This window comes from Bombyx mori, chromosome 13 (genome assembly GCF_030269925.1).
Source record: "Bombyx mori chromosome 13, ASM3026992v2".
NCBI classification, from domain to species: Eukaryota; Metazoa; Arthropoda; class Insecta; order Lepidoptera; family Bombycidae; genus Bombyx; species Bombyx mori.
In genome coordinates, this window is record NC_085119.1 from 6,053,398 (window position 1) to 6,075,181 (window position 21,784).

General features: G+C 40.9%; 1 long non-coding RNA gene across 1 annotated transcript; it reads right to left on the minus strand.

The window, feature by feature from the left end:
* Positions 1 to 830: 830 nt before the first annotated feature.
* Positions 831 to 3,172, minus strand: LOC134199948 (uncharacterized). Its single transcript, XR_009974643.1, has 2 exons — positions 1,628 to 3,172; positions 831 to 1,586 (listed from the first exon to the last, which is right to left on the minus strand). It is a non-coding gene; the product is annotated as an uncharacterized LOC134199948 (long non-coding RNA).
* Positions 3,173 to 21,784: the final 18,612 nt, after the last annotated feature.

The following is a 21,784-nucleotide window of genomic DNA, read 5'->3' on the forward strand; positions in this document are numbered from 1 at the left end:
AATACATACATTATACCTATGAACCACATAATAGTACCTTGGAGACTTAGTAATCAACGTACAGCCATTAACACCTCCAACAGGCTTAGACTACTAACCGTGTAGAAGGCACCAGGGATTTGTTCTACTCCAACCCGAATATGTTTATCGGTTTAGCCCTACCTACATATGAATATCTCGGCATGAACGTAGAATATACTATTTGTAAAAATGGTTTATCTTAATAACGATTCTTCACGTCTTTTGCGTCTTTGAATGCCGAAAACGATCTAAAAGTTGAGTATCAAATATTAAAATTTAATTTTTGCGTGCATAATCACACGCACGCACACACACGTACACACACACACACACACACACACACACACACACGCAAACAGACACACACACACACACACACACACACACACACACACACATAGCTATAGTATACGTGAAAGACAAGCTCTAGTAGTTGGTTGCCATAAAAACAGATACCTAGAACAGATATATCAAATCGTAAATTAACAAGCTACTTCCCCCCTTTAGTTCGGTAATAAGTTTAACTTGTTACTTCTAGTTGCATTAGACGTTGAAAATCGTAGAAACATAAGTTACAAACACAGAACAGGTGGAGACTAAGGGTCCCCTGCAACAAATGCCACATCTTTTAAACTCCCTCGATGTGCCTGTTTTGGTAAGCACAATTGTGTAGAGCACCGTATACATAGTACATTTTTAAAGCCGTAATACAAGCTCGCAGAGAAACCTCACACGACCGTGTATTGTTAACTTTTTTATAGCACCTATTATCGACCAGAAGTGAGGTAGTTAACAAAAAGAAATAAATAACACAGAACTGGCCTAATTATATTTCACTGAATTAACAAAACTTCTAACAAAATGATTTCAATTTACTATTAACGAAAACTGTTAAAATTACACAAGAACCAAATATGTTTCAACAAGAACCGCACACACGAACGCCACGCACAAAAAAGAGGCAAAGGCGCAGCGAGGGATCGTTTTTATAGTTTTAGCGCTGGCTCTCGGTCGGGGGTTGCCAGGATTCGGTAACACGGCCGTTCCTGATGGCGAGGCGTCCTCGACCGCTTCATCTCTCAGCAGAAGCATATCTCTTCCAGCTACGTCAGAGCTTGCATCAACAAGGTCACCCTCTGTAACGTAACAAAAAAAATTACACCCAGACCTTAATGCTCTAAAACTTTCTAAAATTTAGAATCCCTACTACAGACGCAAGCGTGCACTCTTACATCTGCAGCGAGGACGAGCCAAAGATAAACATTTGAAGTGAGAAGAATGGATATCGCACAACTGTCCCAAACTGCGCAATTTGAGACACCTGCATGATTCCTTTACTGAGTTAGCCCGTACAGGAAACGTCTAAAACAGTAGCGCGCTGTTGTCGGCAATATTCACCGATACAGATACTGAACATTACCGACACAACACAGCTAAACAGTAGGGACGCAAGATCCGGCCGAATCCGCATCTACCATACTGCTCAAAAAAAATAAACGGGAAGTAAAGCACCGTCGTGCCCACCTCAACCTCAAAAATGGGAAGTAAAGCACCGTCGTGCCCACCTCAACCTCAAAAATGGGAAGTAAAGCACCGAAGTGCCCACCTCAACCTCAAAAATGGGAAGTAAAGCACCGAAGTGCCCACCTCGACCTTCACATATTAATTTCGAAGAAAAGGCTGCATGTCACCGGGGCCACTCGTAAGGATGATGTGGAAGCAGGGCAGCCGTCCCAGCTCTAGTCTGCTCCCACGATGCGAGGCTGCACCACGTCTGGCGGGCGTCCCGCTCGACCGTCCTGATAGATAATCAGTTGGGTAGTCCGCAGTAGCAGGCCGCAGACTAAGCGACATCGCCCTCTGCGTCACTACCAGTCGTACAGCACCGTGCAGTCGGCGGCATGCGAGCAACACGTGCAGTATGCACGTCAGAAGTAGGTGAGCGCGCGCATGCAGCGGCACGCGAGCAACACGTGCAGTATGCACGTCTGAAGCAGGCGAGCGCGCGCAGTATGCGCGCCAGAAGTAGATGAGCGCGCGCAGCCAGCAGTACGCGAGCAGTACGCGCAGTATGCGCGCCAGAAGCAGATGAGCGCGCGCAGCCAGCGGCACGCGAGCAGTGCGCGCAGTATGCGCGCCAGAAGTAGATGAGCGCGCGTAGCCAGCTGCACGCGAGCAGTGCGCGCAGCCAGCGGCACGCGAGCAGTACGCGCAGTATGCACGTCTGAAGCAGGTGAGCGCGCGCAGGTACCGGCACGCGAGCAACACGCGCAGTCTGCACGGCTCTGCGCTCTCCTGCTGGAGCACGGCGCCGACTCGCTACTGACCTCACACGTCGGCGACAACGCCCTGCGTCTGTGAACAAATCAGACAGAAGGCGCCTCCATTGTCAAAGTTTAGATAGCACCTGCAATGCTCCAATAATCCTGTTCGTCACGCCGTCCATCTGCTGACCAGCACTGCTACACACACCCGCCGATTTGCATGACGCTGTTCCAGGGTACTCAGGTGCACATGCGTCACCCCCTTCGACGGAAATCGTTGCTGCTGGTGGCAAAAATAACTGCGCGTGGCGTTCGGTACAAGAGTGCGACAGCGTATTGCGATTAGACGGTACCGGTAAAGTGGTCCCTAATCTCACGATCTCACGAGTATAATTATGTTCTAAACAACGGTTCCACGGAACTATGCCAGGAGAAATCCTGCGGCGTAGGTGTCTTGCTCTTCCTACACACAGCACGATCGCGACGATAATAATTGCAACAAACTCCTAAATCAAGAATTCGAGCTGTCATGACAGCGTCAATGAGAATGATCACGCTTGTATTTTCTAGATCGACGTCCCGTCATATTTCAAAAGCACGTGGATTTATCCCACTTCTGATATTATCGACCAGAAGTGAGGTAGTTAACAAAAAGAAATAAATAACACAGAACTGGCCTAATTATATTTCACTGAATTAACAAAACTTCTAACAAAATGATTTCAATTTACTATTAACGAAAACTGTTAAAATTACACAAGAACCAAACATGTTTCAACAAGAACCGCACACACGAACGCCACGCACAAAAAAGAGGCAAAGGCGCAGCGAGGGATCGTTTTTATAGTTTTAGCGCTGGCTCTCGGTCGGGGGTTGCCAGGATTCGGTAACACACCAATATAAGGTAAGTGGTTTGTGATCGCACAAGAAAATATTAAAATAAAGGAGTCATATTTTTATTTTTTTATTACATAAGTGTGTGGACGAGCTCACGGCCCACCTGATAGTAAGTGGTTTCCGGAGCCCATAGAAATCTACAACGTAAATGCCGCAACCTACCTTATTCCATATTCCTTTGTATATATATAGGTATATATATATATATATTTTGATTCACTTCACTAAATAATATTTATTCACTTTAAAATTTATCTGCTTCGCTTTACTAAGTCAGGTATTTATCATAAATCATGAACCTTAATCATAATCTTTGTAAAATCGAGGAATCGATGTTTCGATCTTCGCGCTTCGAGCAGATTTAAGGATTATGCGAGTACCATGAACAGTTTTGTAGTCAAAATAAAAATTAAATTTCAGTTACACCATGTTCGTATCCAAGTAGGGTCATTGATAACCATTAAAGGGGCAGCTGGGTACAGTATCTTAGCAGTGGGAGCTAGTCAGACTTTCGTAACATTAATTAGCATTGTTATTAGCAAGAGCAGTAATTATTTAAGTAAGTTGGTGAGACCTAAAAAGTAAACTTACTGCTATGCACCTTAACAAGTGTCGAACAGTTATTACCTTCACGGCATAGAACCTTTGTTAGCGCCAAACTCGACACAGACCCTCCTGAATTTAAATGGAGAAATTATTTTCAAGTATTTTTCGGGAGAGAGAGAAGTTTTATTGTATTGTTTGATTGCGTGTCGGGCTGATAGATGGAGCGACAGCTTCCAAAATGGTCCCTTTTCAGATCGGAGACTGCAAGTAATGTCTACGATGAACGAATTTATTAAAAGTTCTCACCGTGCCATAAATTATAAAAAGTTTAATGGTGATTTAAAAGTTTCCTTTCTTTTGTTCGTGCATCGTGTTTTCTTGAATTGGGTCGTTACTTAGAGTTACTCTGTAACATGTTCTACGTAACAGCATATTCTTGTTACTTACTAGACTTTCTGTTAGTTAGTTCTAGTATAAGGAGATATAGCATGTGTTTACGAATATGTATACTTCAAGTGTGCTTTTTGCTTGACGCCACAATGCTTACGCCGCCGACTACCACCAGATATGAGTTCGAAGTCTTTTTTATTGCCCTTGTAGACAGACGAACATAAGGCCCTCCTAATGGTGAATGGTTACCGTCTCTCATGGACGTCAGCAATGCCGCTGCTGATCGTTAAGTACTGTCCAGTCTACGAAGCATACGATTTAATTTTACCTGCCTTTGTTGGATAACAAAATAAGACCATCAGTAATAATAACGTCTTATAATCAGAAAACATAAGCTTTGTAGCTTTGACACTTTAAAAACGTCATCCTAAAATGATAAGTAAAAGCAGACTAAAAATTATTACAAAACGTTACGAACTGATTAAATCCTGAAAGTTGAAACGGGAAACTATAAAAAGTTCACGAGACGCGACGAACGACGTTCGTAGAATCACAAACGCGATCAAGGATAAAGTTGTGAGTTTTTCAATTTTTATATTAGATAGATTTTTTGACTGTTTCCATTGTTACCAACTTCATATAAAAAAGATTTTTAAAAGAAAAATTAAAATGAAAATGTGTTCAGCAAAAACGACCAGGCTTGGCGAAAAAAAATATCATCTTCCACCAAGACAACGCTAGGGCTCACGCATGTGTTAAAGCTATGGGAAAAATCAACGAATTGAAGTATGATTTGCTGCTCCACCCACCTTATTCGCCTGAACCAGCGCCATCAAACTTTCACTTATTCTCTAAGCTCAAAACTTTTTTGGGTGGACAGAAATTTGCCACAAATGATGAAGTCATAGCCGCTGTAGAGGAGTATTTTGCAGGCCTCGAAAGATATCATTTTATGGAAGGCATAACTGCTTTAGAACGAAGATGGAATAAGTGCGTAGAGGTTCACGTAGACTATGTCGAAAAATAAAATTAATTTTATCACGGAAAGTTGTGTTTTATTATTAGGCTAGTTACTTATCATCCCGATATGATTCGTTCGTACGAAATACTAATTTCACGGATGGAGTACCGAAAAGACTCTGGCTATGGCCGCCCTAATTCTGTCAGCGTTTGTTAGGAACGAAACCGTAGTCAGTTAACCTGAACTGAAATCGCCTTGGGACCAATTGTAACGTTCGCTACCTTCCTCCGAGTTGGGACGAATAAACGTATTTAAGCGAACAATTTTAACCCATGCTTAACTTCACGGGCACAACGGGCCCCGAGTTACGTAAAATTTTTGGCCGCTGTACATAGGTTTTAATGAGGTAAGTTGTTTTGTTTGAATTCGCCTTGTTATCATTGTGGACTTGAATTTTGTTACAAATTTACTAACGAATGAGTGGGTCAGTTTCGTGAACAAAAATTTCGTCTACATTTATTTTTTCTCTTTTTTGTCATCGTCATTCAACACGTTTTATTTATGTTTCGAAGTGAAGCGAAGCGAAGTGAATCTCAATTTAAGTTCGATGAATATAAATGTCTTTCTTCTCTTTATAGTGTCGCTTTTCGAATGTGATCTTTGTTTTATTGAGTTTCTCAAAACATAAAAAATAAGAATAAAAACATTAAAATATTTTAAACTTAATCAGCACTTAGTACTTTTTTAATTGAATTTTATATTGAAACTGTTTATTGTTTGATGAATCTTATCCTCTTCCTCCACCTTGCTTCGGTTTCCTCATTACTGAGGGTCGTGGTCATGGCCTTGAAACAGTAAATTTTTTATAATGCACCGCCATCTATTCCTATCTGCAGCTGAATGCAGAGCATCGTGTACTGTGGTATCAAGGGCTGCACGAATCTGATCCGTCCAACAGGTTAGGTTCCTGCCTCCTGGTCGCTTGCCCTCGACCTTATTTTTTTTTTTTTTTTTTTATTGCCCTTGTAGGCAGACGAGCATACGGCCCACCTGATGGTGAGTGGTTACCGTCGCCCATGGACTTCAGCAATGCCAGGGGCAGAGCCAAGCCGCTGCCTACCGCTTAATACTCTCCACAAGTCTCGTTTGAAGAAGGACATGTCATAGCGCTTAGGAAACACCGTGGAGGGGAGCTCATTCCATAGCCGGATGGTACGTGGCAAAAAAGATCTCTGGAAACGCACTGTGGATGACCGCAGTGGCTCCAGGTAGTATGGATGAACTCTACTCCGGTGGCGGGCGGTGCGATGGTAAAAACGAGATGCCGGTATCATCTCGAACAATTCCTCAGAGCACTCCCCATGGAACATACGGTACAAAATACAGAGGGAACCGAAGTCCCTCCGCAGACCCAGAGGCTCCAAACGATCCGTGAGAATGGGATTATCGACAATCCGAACGGCCCTCCTCTGTATGGAGTCAAATGGAAGAAGCTGGTATTTGGGAGCCCCGGCCCAGAGATGGGAGCAGTACTCCACGCGAGGCCGGACTTGTGCTTTATAAAGCAAAAGCCTTTGTCCAGGCGTGAAGTACCGCTTCGCTCTGTTGAGGACTCCCAGCATTTTGGACGCCAACTTGGCTTTGCCTTCCAAATGACTCCGAAACTGGACATCGCTCGAAATGTCGACCCCAAGTATCCCAATACTCTCGGAAGGTTGCAGGGATACTCCTTGGAATTGCGGCGCCATGACAAAGGGGTCCTTCTTCGCAGTGAACGCGCAAACTTGTGTCTTTATCGGGTTGAATTGAACCAAGTTCAATTCACCCCATTCGGAGACTCGCCCCAGAGAGTTCTCCACTTCAGACACAAGTTTTGATCGTCTCTCTTGCACCGCGCTCCGAGAGAGACTCTGATGGCCGATATATCGCGCATCCCCCGTGCTGTCATCCGCATAGCAATGCATGCCATCAATAGACAGCATGTCATTGATATACAGGATGAAAAGCGTGGGGGAGAGCACCGAACCTTGTGGAACGCCAGCGTTAATGGTCATGGTATCAGAACAGTCACCGTCTACAACAACCGTGATGCTCCGCCCATCCAAAAAGCTAGCGATCCACTTGCAGAGACCCTCGGGGATTCCGTAAGATGGTAGCTTCGATAGAAGTGCCCTATGCCAGACCCTGTCGAAGGCCTTCGCGACATCAAGGCTCACAGCAAGAGCCTCGCCCTTGCTCTCCAAGGCTTCAGCCCACCTGTGAGTAAGGTATACAAGAAGATCGCCAGCTGAGCGACCGTGACGGAAACCGTACTATCGGTCACTGTTCAGCTGGCGATCCTCAAGATACTTCAGGAGTTGTGTATTTATTATTCGCTCCATCACCTTGGAAAGCAAGGAAGTTATCGCGATAGGCCTATAGCTCGACGGGTCCGACCGGTCACCCTTCTTGGGGATAGGGTGGACGTGGGCGGTCTTCCATGAAGACGGAACAATGTTAGCGCAATAAGAGAGGCGATACAAACGCGTTAGCGCAGGTGTCAGCTCAGGGGCGCACGTTTTCAGAACCACTGCGGGGATGCCGTCTGGCCCACTCGACTTATGGACGTCCAGGAGTCGGAGCTAACGCCTAACTGCACACTGTGTGAAGCAGATATCCGGCAGGGAGCTATCACACTGGGGGATGTTCGGTGGAGTGGCACCCCCGTCGTCCACAGTCGAGTTCGAGGCGAAGAGTTTGACCAGAAGGTCAGCCTTCTCTTTCGCGCTGTGGGCCAGAGTGTCATCGGACTTACGCAGTGGTGGGAGACTAGACCTGCAAAAGTTTCCTTCTGCAGCTTTGGCGAGCGACCAAAAAGCACGGCTCCCGGAGGGATAGCTCTTTAATCGCTCGCCAACTCTAGCAACGTGCTCCGACTTCGCCTTGGCAATTATCTTCTTGTAGGACCTGGAAGCGGCGTTATATTTCCGCCTTTCCCCTGAGATGTTAGGATCCCGACGTCTCCTGGCATTATCCCATTCCCCCGTATGCGGACCGCTTGAGGTGTGCAGCATCCCTACTGGCATTGTTATACCAGGGTCTGCTGCGACCCCCAACGGGCACTTCAGAGGAGGGAATAAACAATTCCATCCCCCGGAGCACCACGTCTTTAAGACGGTCCGCACAGACGTCAGGATCAGCAGAGGAAAAGCAGAACCGCCCCCATGGGTAGGATGCGTAAAATTCACGCAATCCATCCCAATCTGCTGACATATACCGCCAAACTCTACGATACGAGAGAGTGGTACGGCAGCACGAATAAGGCAGTGATCAGACGATCCTAGCGGAGCGTCGACCACCACACTGTATCCGGCCGGATCTGTGGTCAGCAGAAGGTCCAACAAAGAAGGCTCGTGCCCCTCGATATCTGGGACACGGGTGGGCTGTGTCACCAGCTGGGAGAAGCCGTAGGCCAAGGCGAAATCGTAGGCAGTCCGACCCGGGAGGTCAGTGGTTCTGGACCCCAACCACTCTTGGTGGTGAGCGTTAAAGTCTCCAAGAACCACCACCTCCGCAGATGGGTACTGCTCAAGCACGCGGTTAGTCCCCTCTTGCACATGCTCAAACAGAGCTGAACCTGCATCACTGCTGTGGGACCTGTACAGGCACGCGTAGATTCGGATACAGCCCCCGTGATCCACGCGCAGCCACAATAGGGACAGGTCCCGTTGTTCGAGGCCCCGAAGACGGCGACAACAGACATCCGCCTGGACGAATACGCACACCCCGACTTTACGTAGGAAGTTGTGCTCCAATACGTAGCCGGGGTATTCAAGGTATGAGGTATCGTCCGGAGCAGATATCTGCGTCTCCGTTAAAAAAAGCAGGGCAGGCTGCGCCGTCTCAAGGTGGTGGTGTACGGCGTCAAGGTTGCTATGTAGGCCCCTGACATTGCTGAAATCCACATTAAATGTGGAATGGGGAACCGCCTGTAAAACCCTTTTCTTTTTTTTCGACTTCATAAATTTTATTTCTGGAGAGTAGGATTAGGAGAGGTAGGATGTTGGAGGTGAGATCGAGGTAACACCTGAATGAAGCGCGGAACATAGTACGTGCTCGACCACGGGTTGCGTGAGAGACTGACGCAGGGCATGGAAGGGCCCCCAGTCCACCCTGCGTACGATCGCCGGGATCCACTCCGGTCTCCGACTCCGGCACGACGACCGCACGACAGGATTTTACACCGGTTGGCGGGGCAGCTTCCCGGGGCGGAGTTTAGTAGAGACACCCGGGTTCAGGTCCCCTACTGACCGGCGGGCGGCAGCGGATACCGTTTCACTAGGTCTCCCTATACCCCCGTCAAACAATCACGCCCCGCGAGCTCGCACGCACGTCTGCTCCGCATGTTCCAGGCGTCACCAAGACTCACCCCCAGCAAGGAAGGGGAAAGGGAAGGAATAGAACTGGCTCTCCAACCCACACGCCGGAACACAGCTAGGCTATTTGGCGGCGGACTCTAGTTGGAGGGTGGTCGCCAGCCAGTCGGACAAGTCCTACCACCGATTATGTATTCGGCTCCCGTTTTGCACCACCCAGGGGTCACTTGTAGGGAATCGCGGGTTAAACCTACGGAAGCGGGAAGCACCAACCCCCAAAAGGACCTTTCCAGTGACCACCAATTTCTCCAAGTTGTCACTGTCTTTCCTTGCAATGTAGCCTTTGTATTCAAGAATCCCTCGCAGGCAAATAGTGGAGAGTCTAATCCGGATCTTGAGCTGAGCTAGGATGGATACATTGGTGCGGCGTGCGGTCCAGGGAATACCCAACATCTTATATGAATCTTATAATGGAAACAAATATTCACTTTTTGGCTGTTTCTTAGAAAATAGAGTTAGACCCTTTCGCGCGTGTTTTTCCAGTATAATCAACGTTGACAAAGCACGTTACGTATGCATTGGTACATTTAATCACGTATGAACTGTCTGTATCAGGTGCGCGAAGGGAAGTTTTCAATCAAATCAACCCCGTACTGTGAAAATAGAGGCAAGTCTCCGCATCACGGTGACTGAGTGACAATGTTGTGCCTGAATTTTTTCTAGTAACATTGGAATAGTAATATTTGCTCTATAATAAATTGTTTTTACTTTAAAAAGCGGTATGTAGTTTTTTTTCTTCCAAAAGCGAAGTTGAAATCGCATTAAAACAATAATTAATTGTGGGATCGTGATATTTCAGTGAATTTTGGCATTCATATTTGGCGTTCAGATACAACTCGAATAATACGAGTATATAAAATTTTAAAAATATCGTATCGTTCCTTTTCTGTAAATAGCATACGATTTACAGTATATTGTAAACGGATATAAAGATAAGAGAAACAAGTTCAAGTAAAATAATATTAAAATCAGGTATATAAAATGAAAGGAAGTAGCTGGTAGTAATTTAGTACTTTTAGTAGCAGTAGTACTTTCGGTTCTTTTAATCAATTATTATTCTATTTTTATCATATTTTAATTAATTTTGTTTAATTTACACGTTTCGGTGCCAATAACAAACAGAATTCTACACCAATTATTTTTACATAATTTACTACATGTCTATTAAATATGGAATTCAAAACTTGGAAAAAAATAAAAAATTGTATTACGAAGCACACTATCTATCTACTACTATTTCAATATCATCAAAACAAATTGAGATATCAACCAGGCATATACATATGTAAATTCATTGAACAAAAACAAAAGATAACGAAAACTATATTCAACAGCTCGGAAGGCACACAATAATTATACAAACCAAACAGCGGTAACTAACTTTGTGTAGTTAGAATAAATAAACACGGCCCAACCCTTTGGCCAAACTCTCCCGGAGACGTCACTTTGCACCGTACTAGTTGGGTCGAGACACCGCACTGGTTAGACAAACTTGGGTCCAACTTATGGCCTAAGTTCTAACCGACGTCTATTAGATTTTCAATTTATTGATATTAATGTAATTACTTGTTTCTCATTTATCGAAAGTTTAACAATTATTGAACATCTGTTTGTGTTATTTACGTGTGGAAATGTTAATATGATTTTAATGTATTAAAAAGAATTACAAATATTATTGGAAATATATTGGGTAGCAAGTAATATTTTCAATAAAATTAGGGATTCTGTTGTATAAAAAGAAAAAAAAATAAGATTTCTATGTAGTATGGTAATAGGTTGAAGCGAAAAAAGTCATTTTTCGAATTGCTTTACTAAAATTAATAATAGATGACCTATTAATCTTACTGATGACTTTTCATCCACTTATTGTTATAAATATAGGTGCCTAGTTCAAATACCAGGCTGAAAATTCAGCTGAAATGGAGATAATAGTTGTATTCTTATTTAACTACTTAAGCTTCTCAAAAATTGTAATAAAGATAAAAAAAACGATTACGCTGGTTTTTGTTTTTGTTAAACTGAGATACAGAAAAGGCAGAACAAAATTACGAATAGCTTGCTGTTATGTGTTTAATGGAGACAATGGATACGTCGTTGCCAAATTGACAAATTATCCGGCAATCTCAATTTTTATTGTTTAAGTGCTATCTTTGGGCACATCTCCAGAAAGGAAGATTCCATGCAGAGACTTGTCGTAGAGGGCCATGTAGAAGGCAGAAGACTTCGAGGTTGATCCCCACGCGCTGAATTGACCTCATCACCAGCACTGAGAAAGCCACCGCAGTACAATGTGCTCTCAAAGCTAGAGTCGCCTCCAATGGAGGAATATCGCTCGACGTAGAGACGTAGATGCCTTGGAAGCAAACTGCGACAATGAGACGCAACCCTGTCCATCGACAGACACGACTATTCTGAAGAAATGCTGTCTTACTATCAAACCAGAATACGAATGCGTATAAAGGCATATAAGGCATATAAAGATTAGGTTGCTCACGCAGGCTCATAAAATATCGTACCATTAGCAAAATGTAATCAAAATTCGCATCGCCAGTCTAATCCAGTACAATCGGAAAAAGGTCGGTCTCTCGTAATATGCCGCTTAAATTTTTAATTCCTTCGTATCATTTCCTGCATTACCAAGCTCCGATGCGTAATTAAAATTTCATATAAACTCGACTCGGTCTCGGCAAACGTGACTCGGAATAATTCACTCGTAAGGATTCCACCTATCGTGGCTTTGACTCTGTTTACGTGGACTTTGGATTGGATGACGTTAAAATAATGAGGGAAATGCAAATTCCATTATAGCTTTAACGATTTGCGCTCTCGTGTCCTCTTGTGATAAAAGAGATGGTGTTGTTTGATTCGTATAATGACGGAGAAACGGGACGAACTGAAAGGGTCTAGTTTATTTTGATGTTTATAAAATTTAATATACGTTCCTTTTAGTGCCAATATTTTAAAAAATAAACTCGCAATTCCTGCTAATAGTTTAACTAATTTAAAAAAATGTGTGTGTGTGTTCAAGTCGCACACCGCAGAAGTGAAACTTATAAAATATACAAATAATCGCAATGGTCATCCACTCCGCAATGCAATGGAGCAGCCGCACCCCGGAGGAACCGCCTGCATGATCACGGTATCCCGACGCCAGGTAGGTATGAGTTAGCAAGAGAAATACGAGAACGTCTACCAACTGTGTAACATCCCGTCACCGTGATTCAGGAGTTGTTGAATTTACGTGCAGCGACATCTGTTGATAACAAACTAAATAGAAATAAAATAAACATGGACCGTAACGGAATAAATTAAGATGGCGCGTAACCGAAAAACGTTACATACGTTTTTTCCTCCCTACCTCGATAAAGAAGTTTCACTTCAAAAATTCAATAACATACTCAAATATAAGCAAACCGTCACATATCTTTAAATCAACGAAAAACAATATTGATTGTAGGAAGTTCGTATCGCATGAACCTTAAAGGCAATTTAATTTCAATAAAATAACTCAAAACTTATCATCATAAGGCACAATAAATTTGGTAACGCAGTCATTAACCGAGTTGCATAATTTGTAATCCAACCGAAACTGAGAACAATGCATTCATTAAACCACAAAACGTTGGAGTATTTACAAAATAAATTGCCAGTGAGGATCGCTGAAAGATACGCTCAGCCAAGAGGTCTTTGTACTGAAACACAATAGATACTTCGCAAGAAACACGTTGAAAGGCTTTGATTGTACGGACGTCGTAAATAATATTTTACCTCGAACGAGTCTCTTTTTCGTACTTATTGTCGTCCAAACAACTTGAAAATATTTTTTTAAGAACATGAATTCTGATATCTTTGTTGGACAGGAAATAGTTGTTATATGCAACTTCATAGTGCGACTCAATACGGTTTTTGCAGAGGCAAGGAAGTCATTATTGACACTGAGTTTTGTTTTTAATTTTTGGTGTTGAAACTCGCTTTGTATCGTTGAGCTTAAACTTAAAAATAACAAGCACTGAGTTTAATTTTACAGAAGATTACAGTAACATAACAAAAAAAATCTCGGTGGCATAATTAGCATTATCAATCATTATGATGATAATCATTGCGGTAGCGGTCATGCGTTTCTGCTGATTGGTGGCTACTGGTCTATCCACATATAACTGGTATATACACTAATAGCTGTATGTGCTAGCATACAATTACATCACATGTCGTCGTCACATCATTTTCATATAATAATATGTAGACTTTAGAAGACGGTTAGTGTTTAGTTTGTTACTATCATTTGAAAACTCTACGTCTACGGAGGATTTTAGATTCTCTTTGTGCTTAGTGCCGAATGTTCCACGTCATCTTATTTTTACCAAAGCACCGCCAACCCCATCCATACCAAGAACCAATGCGCTCATTCCCAATGCATTAAAATATATTTGCCACATACCATCCGACTTTGGAAAGAGCTTCTCAATTACAAAGAATTTAGTTATTAACTACAAAGTAGCACCGTGAAACTAAAATAAATGTAACATATTGTTTTTTTTTTTTTTCGAAAAGCAAACGCCACATTGCAGCTACGAACAAGAACGTAAAACGGAAAACACTCAAATTTGTTTTAGCAGAACAATGCCCCTACTGGGACGTTGTTAGCAATAAATTCGGGGAGCTTGTTTTATAGACAGATCGAATTACCTAGCACGAGGCTAGTTTACCCTCATAAACGTCAAACGTGGGCCGGACACGGGTCCTCATCGGGTTTCACACGCCGACGTCATTTTGTATTAGAGAAACGTAACTACCCTACTTAGCTACCTTTAAAAGCATTCCATGAATTTGACATGAAAAACTCAATCTAGATACAATTTTGGTGTTTTTTTTTCTAGACAATTACAATTGTTGTCTTTTTTTATTACTTAGATGGGTGGACGAGCTCACAGCCTACCTAGTGTTAAGTGGTTACCGGAGCCCATAGACAACTACAACGTAAATGCGCCTTGAGATATAAGTTCTAAGGGCTCAGTATAATTACAATGGCTATCCCACCCTTCAAATCGAAACGCATTACTGCTTCACGGCAGAAATAGGCAGGGCGATGGCACCTACCCGTGCGGACTCACAAGAGGTCCTACCACTAGTAAAAATTCCAGTCTTGTAGAATTACGATTAGATACGTTTGAACTAGCTTCTGATAGATCCATGGGTGTCGCAAAAAGAAGACTAATAAGGGATTCATCGTAAAATTGGCATTAGCAATCTCTGAGTATTTTACTACTGTCTTTCATTTGTAGGGTAGGACGTATTCTTCCCAAATTTAGTAAGAGCAGCGGTCTACGCTGACTAATATTTATCTCGTTATCTACGCAATACAAAAAAAAAAAAGGATACATACGATAAGATATCTACATATACTTATATTGGAAGACGAAAACCTTTTGGGAATAATATAGCCCACTGAGTTTCTCGCGGGATCTTCTCAGTGGGTCGCGTTTCCGATCCGGTGGTAGATTCTGCGAAGCACTGCTCTTGCTAGGGCCAGTGTTTGCAGCACTCCGGTTTGAGCTCCGTGAGCTTCACCTACTTGTTAGGGCGAAACTGAAATAGCCTCTCAAGGCTATCCGCATAGATAGGAAAAAAAAGGAATAACATTATTTATAAATCGCCTTTGTAGGTAAACTTGTATACGGCCCTCTAAAGCTGAGTAGTGACCGTTACTCATACACCACTACAAAAATAGATAATGCAATTAATTTTATTGTTGCTCCGTTTGTTAGAACTGGGATTTTATTATGGTACCAAAAGTATCCGCAGCGTAGCGAATATTCTAAGATCTACTAATAAGCTTTTCATATAACATAAGCATAAGCACACCAGTTCGATGTATCAAATACAGCTTAATACAGATATTTTTAAGTCATAAAATTCATTACAATATATTTGAAGACATTAATTTCTCCTTTTAGATAAAAAGACGTCACATAAACTCATGGTTCTGATGACATATGTGACTACTAACGCAACAAAAAAATATAATTTGCTTAAATACTATAATACAATTTACATATAGTTAGACTTCAAGTTTCAATATGGGTGGCTCTGTAAATAATCCACTCCTCTTTTGACACGGCTGACTTGCTTTCGCATTGCGTCATCTAGACGCGACGGTATTCACTCACCATCAGGAGGGTGGGTGGATTTTTACGTGTGGCCACAATTCCAACAAAAATGGTGGCAGTTTCATTGATAGTAACATTAAATTCATTCAAACGCCTCATTAAAGAGCATTTTTTAAATATTAGTCAACCAGTTTAATATGTGATAAGGTAGATTTATGAAATTGGTATCTACTTCAATTGTATATGTTTCAAAGGTATTTTAAGTATATTTTATATGTAAATTGCTTATTCTTATTTATGTGTAAAGAAACAAAAAATTTAATAGTTATTATTATATTACATTGTGTATTAATTGTATGTATATTTACGGATAATATATGTACCTATGTTTGGATTTGGTACACCGCGCGTAATTCGTTTTCAAATGATTATTGTCCACCTGATGGTTGTCTGGAAGAGATCGCTCTTAGCGATAAGACCGCCAATTGTACTTTTTTTTGTATTTAATGTATCGTACTGTTTATTTGTTTTTTGGTGTACAATAAAGAATACTCTCTCTCTCTCTCTACCTACTGCTCAAACGAAACAATATGAGGCTTCACAGAAATAACGGGTCGGATGCGATCGTATTTACCATTAAAAGAATATTTTACGTTATTCTACAAATCATAAACCGCCGAAGCTCGACGAATTCGCAAAGCAAACGTTTCAAGAAATGTCGGGGGGTCGTTAAAATTCACAGCTTGAAAAGAGAACACGTTCAATCTCGCATATGTGATTCTGTCGCGACGCCCGCGACTGCTGTCGCACGACACTCAATTTGTCGTTCTAGCATCCGCCTGGCATTCTCTGGCATTTGCTTGGCACGCGGAACATGATGCCAGAAACATTTACGTTTCCACGTAAGCGGAAAACGTCACTCCCGTGTTACGCGAGAATCAAATCAACTGACAATGTACCTTGAAATTGGAACAGACTTCGGGATTCTAATATTTTAGATGAAGAGGAAATTGTATGAATACCAGTCAGAATTAGATTTGCGTTCATTGTTACGTAGTTCAGTTTGGAAGTTCAAATGTTGATATGACAATTACTTGGGTATGAAGTAAGACTTTATTATTTTTACTAGCTTTCATATCAGATATTATAAATAAAAATTATTGACAACGTCTCTGCAGTGATTGAAAAAAATATAATTTGCTGGTATAAAGGCTTGTACTGTAGACCCGCACGGATACATAAAACCCTGCTTAGTTTGGAGGGTGGAACCGGCGTTAAACAATTGAGATTTCGACCTCATGACTCAAGTTAGGAGGCGCCATTTAGGTTGTGAAGTCTATGGGTTCCGGCAGCTACTTATCACTAAGTTCGACGGTAGTTCGTTAACCCTTTTTTACACGATGAAAAAAAAGGAGTTGTTTTCTCGCTCGAACCGTGACTTTTTTGTGAAAATGTTCGTTTTTTTATATAATCGGGTAGGTACAAAATAATTTGATGGAGTGCTTGAACTATACTATCTAAATCGAAATTATCAAATTATTCATTTTTTCTATTATTATTATTTTTATTAGAAAAAAATTCCGTAACTTGATCGCTGTAATACGTGTTAAATACCTAAAGTAGAAGTAGTAAGATTATACATAATTGGCTCAAAACAATTCGTAACGATTGAATTCGATTCAACTGATTTTCCAAGAAAGTACAAGGACAAAATAGCTATTCACCGACAACTAAATAAAAAGAGAGGATTCTCGTTACAAGCAGCTGGTGTGGTGTAAATTGCATTGTTATCTGAGATGCGTCCACTTCACCAACGCTCTATCTGGATGCAACTAAATCTCGATAACGACAAGTGAAATATATTGTAGCTTACGAAATCGATTTCGGCTTAAAGGAGTGGTTGCTGTTCTTCGGGATTGGAACTTCGGAACCGGTACATTGATTTAACTGCTGCAAGCAAATAAAAAATTTAAAATGCAGCAGTAAAGCAAGTCAATGATGAGTGCGTTGAATTTCGAAGCTGCTAAATAGATAGGTTAATTTACGATTTTTATTTTTTATTGCTTAGATGTGTAGACCAGCTCACAGCCCACCTGGTGTTAAGTGGTTACTGGAGCCCATAGACATCACGCAAATGCGCCACACACCTTGAGATATAGTTCTAAGGTCTCAGTATTGTCACAACGGCTGCCCCACCCTTCAAACCGAAACGCATTACTGCTTCACGGCAGAAATAGGCAGGGTGGTGGTAGCCACCCGCGCGGACTCACACGAGGTCCTACCACCAGTAAAAAAAGCTGCTAAATAGATAGATTAATTTTCGTGAGAGCTGAAGATTACCGTATGTTCCATGGGGAGTGCTCTGAGGAATTATTCGAGATGATACCATCATCTCGTTTTTACCATCGCACCGCCCGCCACCGGAGTAGAATTCATCCATACTACCTGAAGCCACTGCGGTCGTCCACAGTGCGTTTCCCGAGGTCGTTTTTGCCACGTACCATCCGGCTATAGAATGACCTCCCCTCCACGGTGTTTCCCGAGTGCTATGACATGTCCTTCTTCAAACGAGGCTTGCGTAGAGTATTAAGCGATAGGCTGCGGCTTGGCTCTGCCCCTGGCATTGCTGAAGTCCTTGGGCGACGGTAACCGTTCACCATCAGGTGAGCTATATGCTCGTCTGCCTACAAGAGCAATAAAAAAATTTAAAAAAAGATTCAAGAGATTTCTCGCAGCACAAATTGTATTCTGAGGAAAATAAATCTAAAATAAATACTATATCATCTTTTCTGTGTGTACATAAATAAATAAATAAAAATAAATAAATAAAAATTTTGTTAATCGAACTGTTCAAACATATTAATTATTACGTTAGTAGTTTTTTTTTTCTTTTTTGTTCCTTTCTTTAGGTATAACTTAATCTATTACAATAATTTTACTCACCAACCTCAGTATCACTGATTGAAATTCATCATAAGTTTTTGACGGAGCACGAAGTGATCATTTCTGGCAATAAAATTCTGTTTATATTCTTAAGACATAAAAGCTGGGCTGGCGGTAATATCTTAAAAAAATTATGAATATGAATATTTTACAAAGAATGTTTGAAGATGTAGTCCTTAAATGGAGGAAATAAGAAAATGAAAATAAATTATTTAACTTAAATTTAAAAAGTTACCTTTTTTATTTTATTTTTCTTAGATGGGTGGACGAGCTCACATCCCACCTGGTGTTAAGTGGTTACTGGAACCCATAGACATCTACAACGTAAGTGCTCCACACATCTTGAGATATAAGTTCTAAGGTCTCAGTATAGTTACAACGGCTGCCCTACCCTTCAAACCGAAACGCATTACTGCTTCACGGTGGAAATAGGCAGGGTGGTGGTACCTACCCGTGCGGTCTCATAAGAGTTCCTACCACCAGTAAAAAGATTTCCAATAGATGCATTAATATAGTTATCATCGATACTAATATACTTATTTTTCACTTTTTATAGTTTATTATACTATTCTGGCCAAGTAGCACTGGAGCTTCAGTGATATTTAGTCCGCACGGGTACTCACAAGAGGTCCTAGCACCAGTAATAAATACCTACGAATAATTTATTTTAGTCAATTATGATTGTCATTTAAATTTCTTGCTAACTTTAAAAAGCAAGGATAAAGTTAAATTAAATAACTAAATACATACGCCGAACATAGCTTTAATATCCAAGTTTACTTGAACATCCAAACTACAATAGCACCTAGAGGCATACCATTCTTTACGTTGACTTATCTAGACCAAATATCATCTATGTAATTGCAAGTCGCGTATCGCGGAGCACATTCGCGCAAATGAAATGTAAATAAGCAGGAATGTGGGACAGCGCCCGGAGTGACTATGTGTTTGCGCAACCATGCCAACCCCGGAGCGGCATACCGTATTAATTATAACAAGTTTTCCTATCATCTGCGCGCCGTGAAATTGAATCAGAACCTTAGAGACAATTTTAGTCACGCGTCTGTTAATAGTGGGGATTCTCAATTAGCTTTAAACGTATGAATTTAATCAAGATATGGAAGAAACAACGGGACTTCTGCAAATTATATCTTTGTTTTTAGTTCTTGTTAGCTTAATAGAAGGTGCTAAAAATTTAGTTTTTATATTAAACTAGCTGACCCGGCAGACTTCGTAGTGCCTCAATCGATAAGTAAAAGACATAAACTTTTGCATAAAATAAACTTTAAAACAAAACAAAAAGAATCCGTCCGACGGGGGACACATCAAAGGGAAAACAAAATTGTTCTTTTTATTTAATTCCGAGCATTTTCATATTTATCTACCTGTTGAACCTTCTCTGGACTTCCACAAATAATTCAAGACCAAAATTAACCAAATCGGTCCAGCCGTTCTCGAGTTTTAGTGAGACGAACATCAATTCATTTTTATATTTATACTAGTGGACCCGGCGAACTTTGTTCCGCCAGATGGTTTGTTTCAAACACATCAACCAGTCAACTTCAAAATTCTACTATAATTAACACAATTAACCATAGAATATATTACGTTTAGCTGTCAGTTGCGTTTTGTTATAGTTACCACGTTTTATGTCAAGTCCCAAGGGAATGTGATAAAAAGTATCCTATGTCCTTCTCCTGGTTCTAAGCTACCTCCTCACCAATTTTCAGCCAAATCAGTTCAGTCGTTCTTGAGTTATAAATGGTGTAACTAACACGACTTTCTTTTATATATATAGATAGATTGTCGTGTCATAGCGCTAAAATTTGCACTTTCTGTTAATGTTCCATCAGTAAGATTGCTTTATGCATGTGTCTACTTTTAAAAACAATTGTTCCCTTGTATTTTCGCTTTCTCTTTATTATAATTGATATTGTTTGATATTTATTTATTATTGTCGTTTCCGGGATCAACAATATTTACCTGCGTGAGATTTTCAATAAACTTAAATTGTTTGGACTTCTTAAATCCATAAAAACTACAATCATTTGTCAATTATTGTTACTACAAATATGAGCAGACTCCTTTATTATAGTAATTTTCCTCCAATATTTTTCAACGATGCTCTTATTTTTTTTTCTGAACAAATCCAAAATTCCCGGACGCCCGGTCCAAGCTGCCCTGCAAATGCTTTCTTGCTTTCTTTAAAGCATTTTTTTCTTATTATATCCTTTGTGTTTCCTCTCCGTGATTATACCCATATCAGATTCCTCGAACACTTTTAATTCTATGTACACATCTATCATTAAAATGTTATGCTTAAACAACTCATTATTCCAAACAACAATAAGCGGAAAATTTTCAATTAGCGGTAGCACGAACTCGAGCATGCATATTAAAAAGATAATTACAGAATACAAACAACAAAATTATAAATTGTTGGGAGCAACTTACAGTTTGCAGCGCGAAACGTAAACGATGAAACACGCCGGGATTACGAAGAATACGAGGTTCTAAGGGAATAATATTAAAATTCCGTTTGTTGCCAACAAATTGAGGAAACGGAAAGGGCTCCTCTAATGAGATAATAACATTTCGAGCGCAGGTGGCCTCAGGTCCGCTTTCGAATAACAAAACGCAGAGTAAAATGTTTACAGTTGTTACACAGCACGGAAAATGGCGTTTGTGGCTGACTCGTGCTGCGTCTATATCAGTAAGCCAAAATAAAAGGATGTGTGGTGTCGTGGGACACCGGATAGGAACGAAGTTCCTTATTATAAAAATATTAATTTTAAGTTCTATTCGAGGTATAAAGAAAATAGTTATTCGGGTATACATTTTTATTAAGATTTTTTTAATGATTAAAAAAAACTACTTTACAAAGTTATCAACTTTATTTTATTCACAATGATTTATAAAAAATATATAATAATAATATACAAAGAAACAGCTATTTATATGAATAATAATAACCGTCATCACGTAGACTATACATTAGATACTGTATAGTCATCAGACTAAGACTATACATAAATAATAAAAATCTTACGTTACGGACGTTTTTCCCAGTTAGGGTATCCCTCTGCATCGTCCCATAAGGAACTTCGTTCCAAAAACAAAAATTTCAAATCTTACCCGAACACAACAAGACTAAGCTACGCAATACAATTTTGTTAATTCGTGTCTCAAGGTGAGTTGCATACAGCTTGTGAAGTCCATTGGTCCTATTACAGATCATAA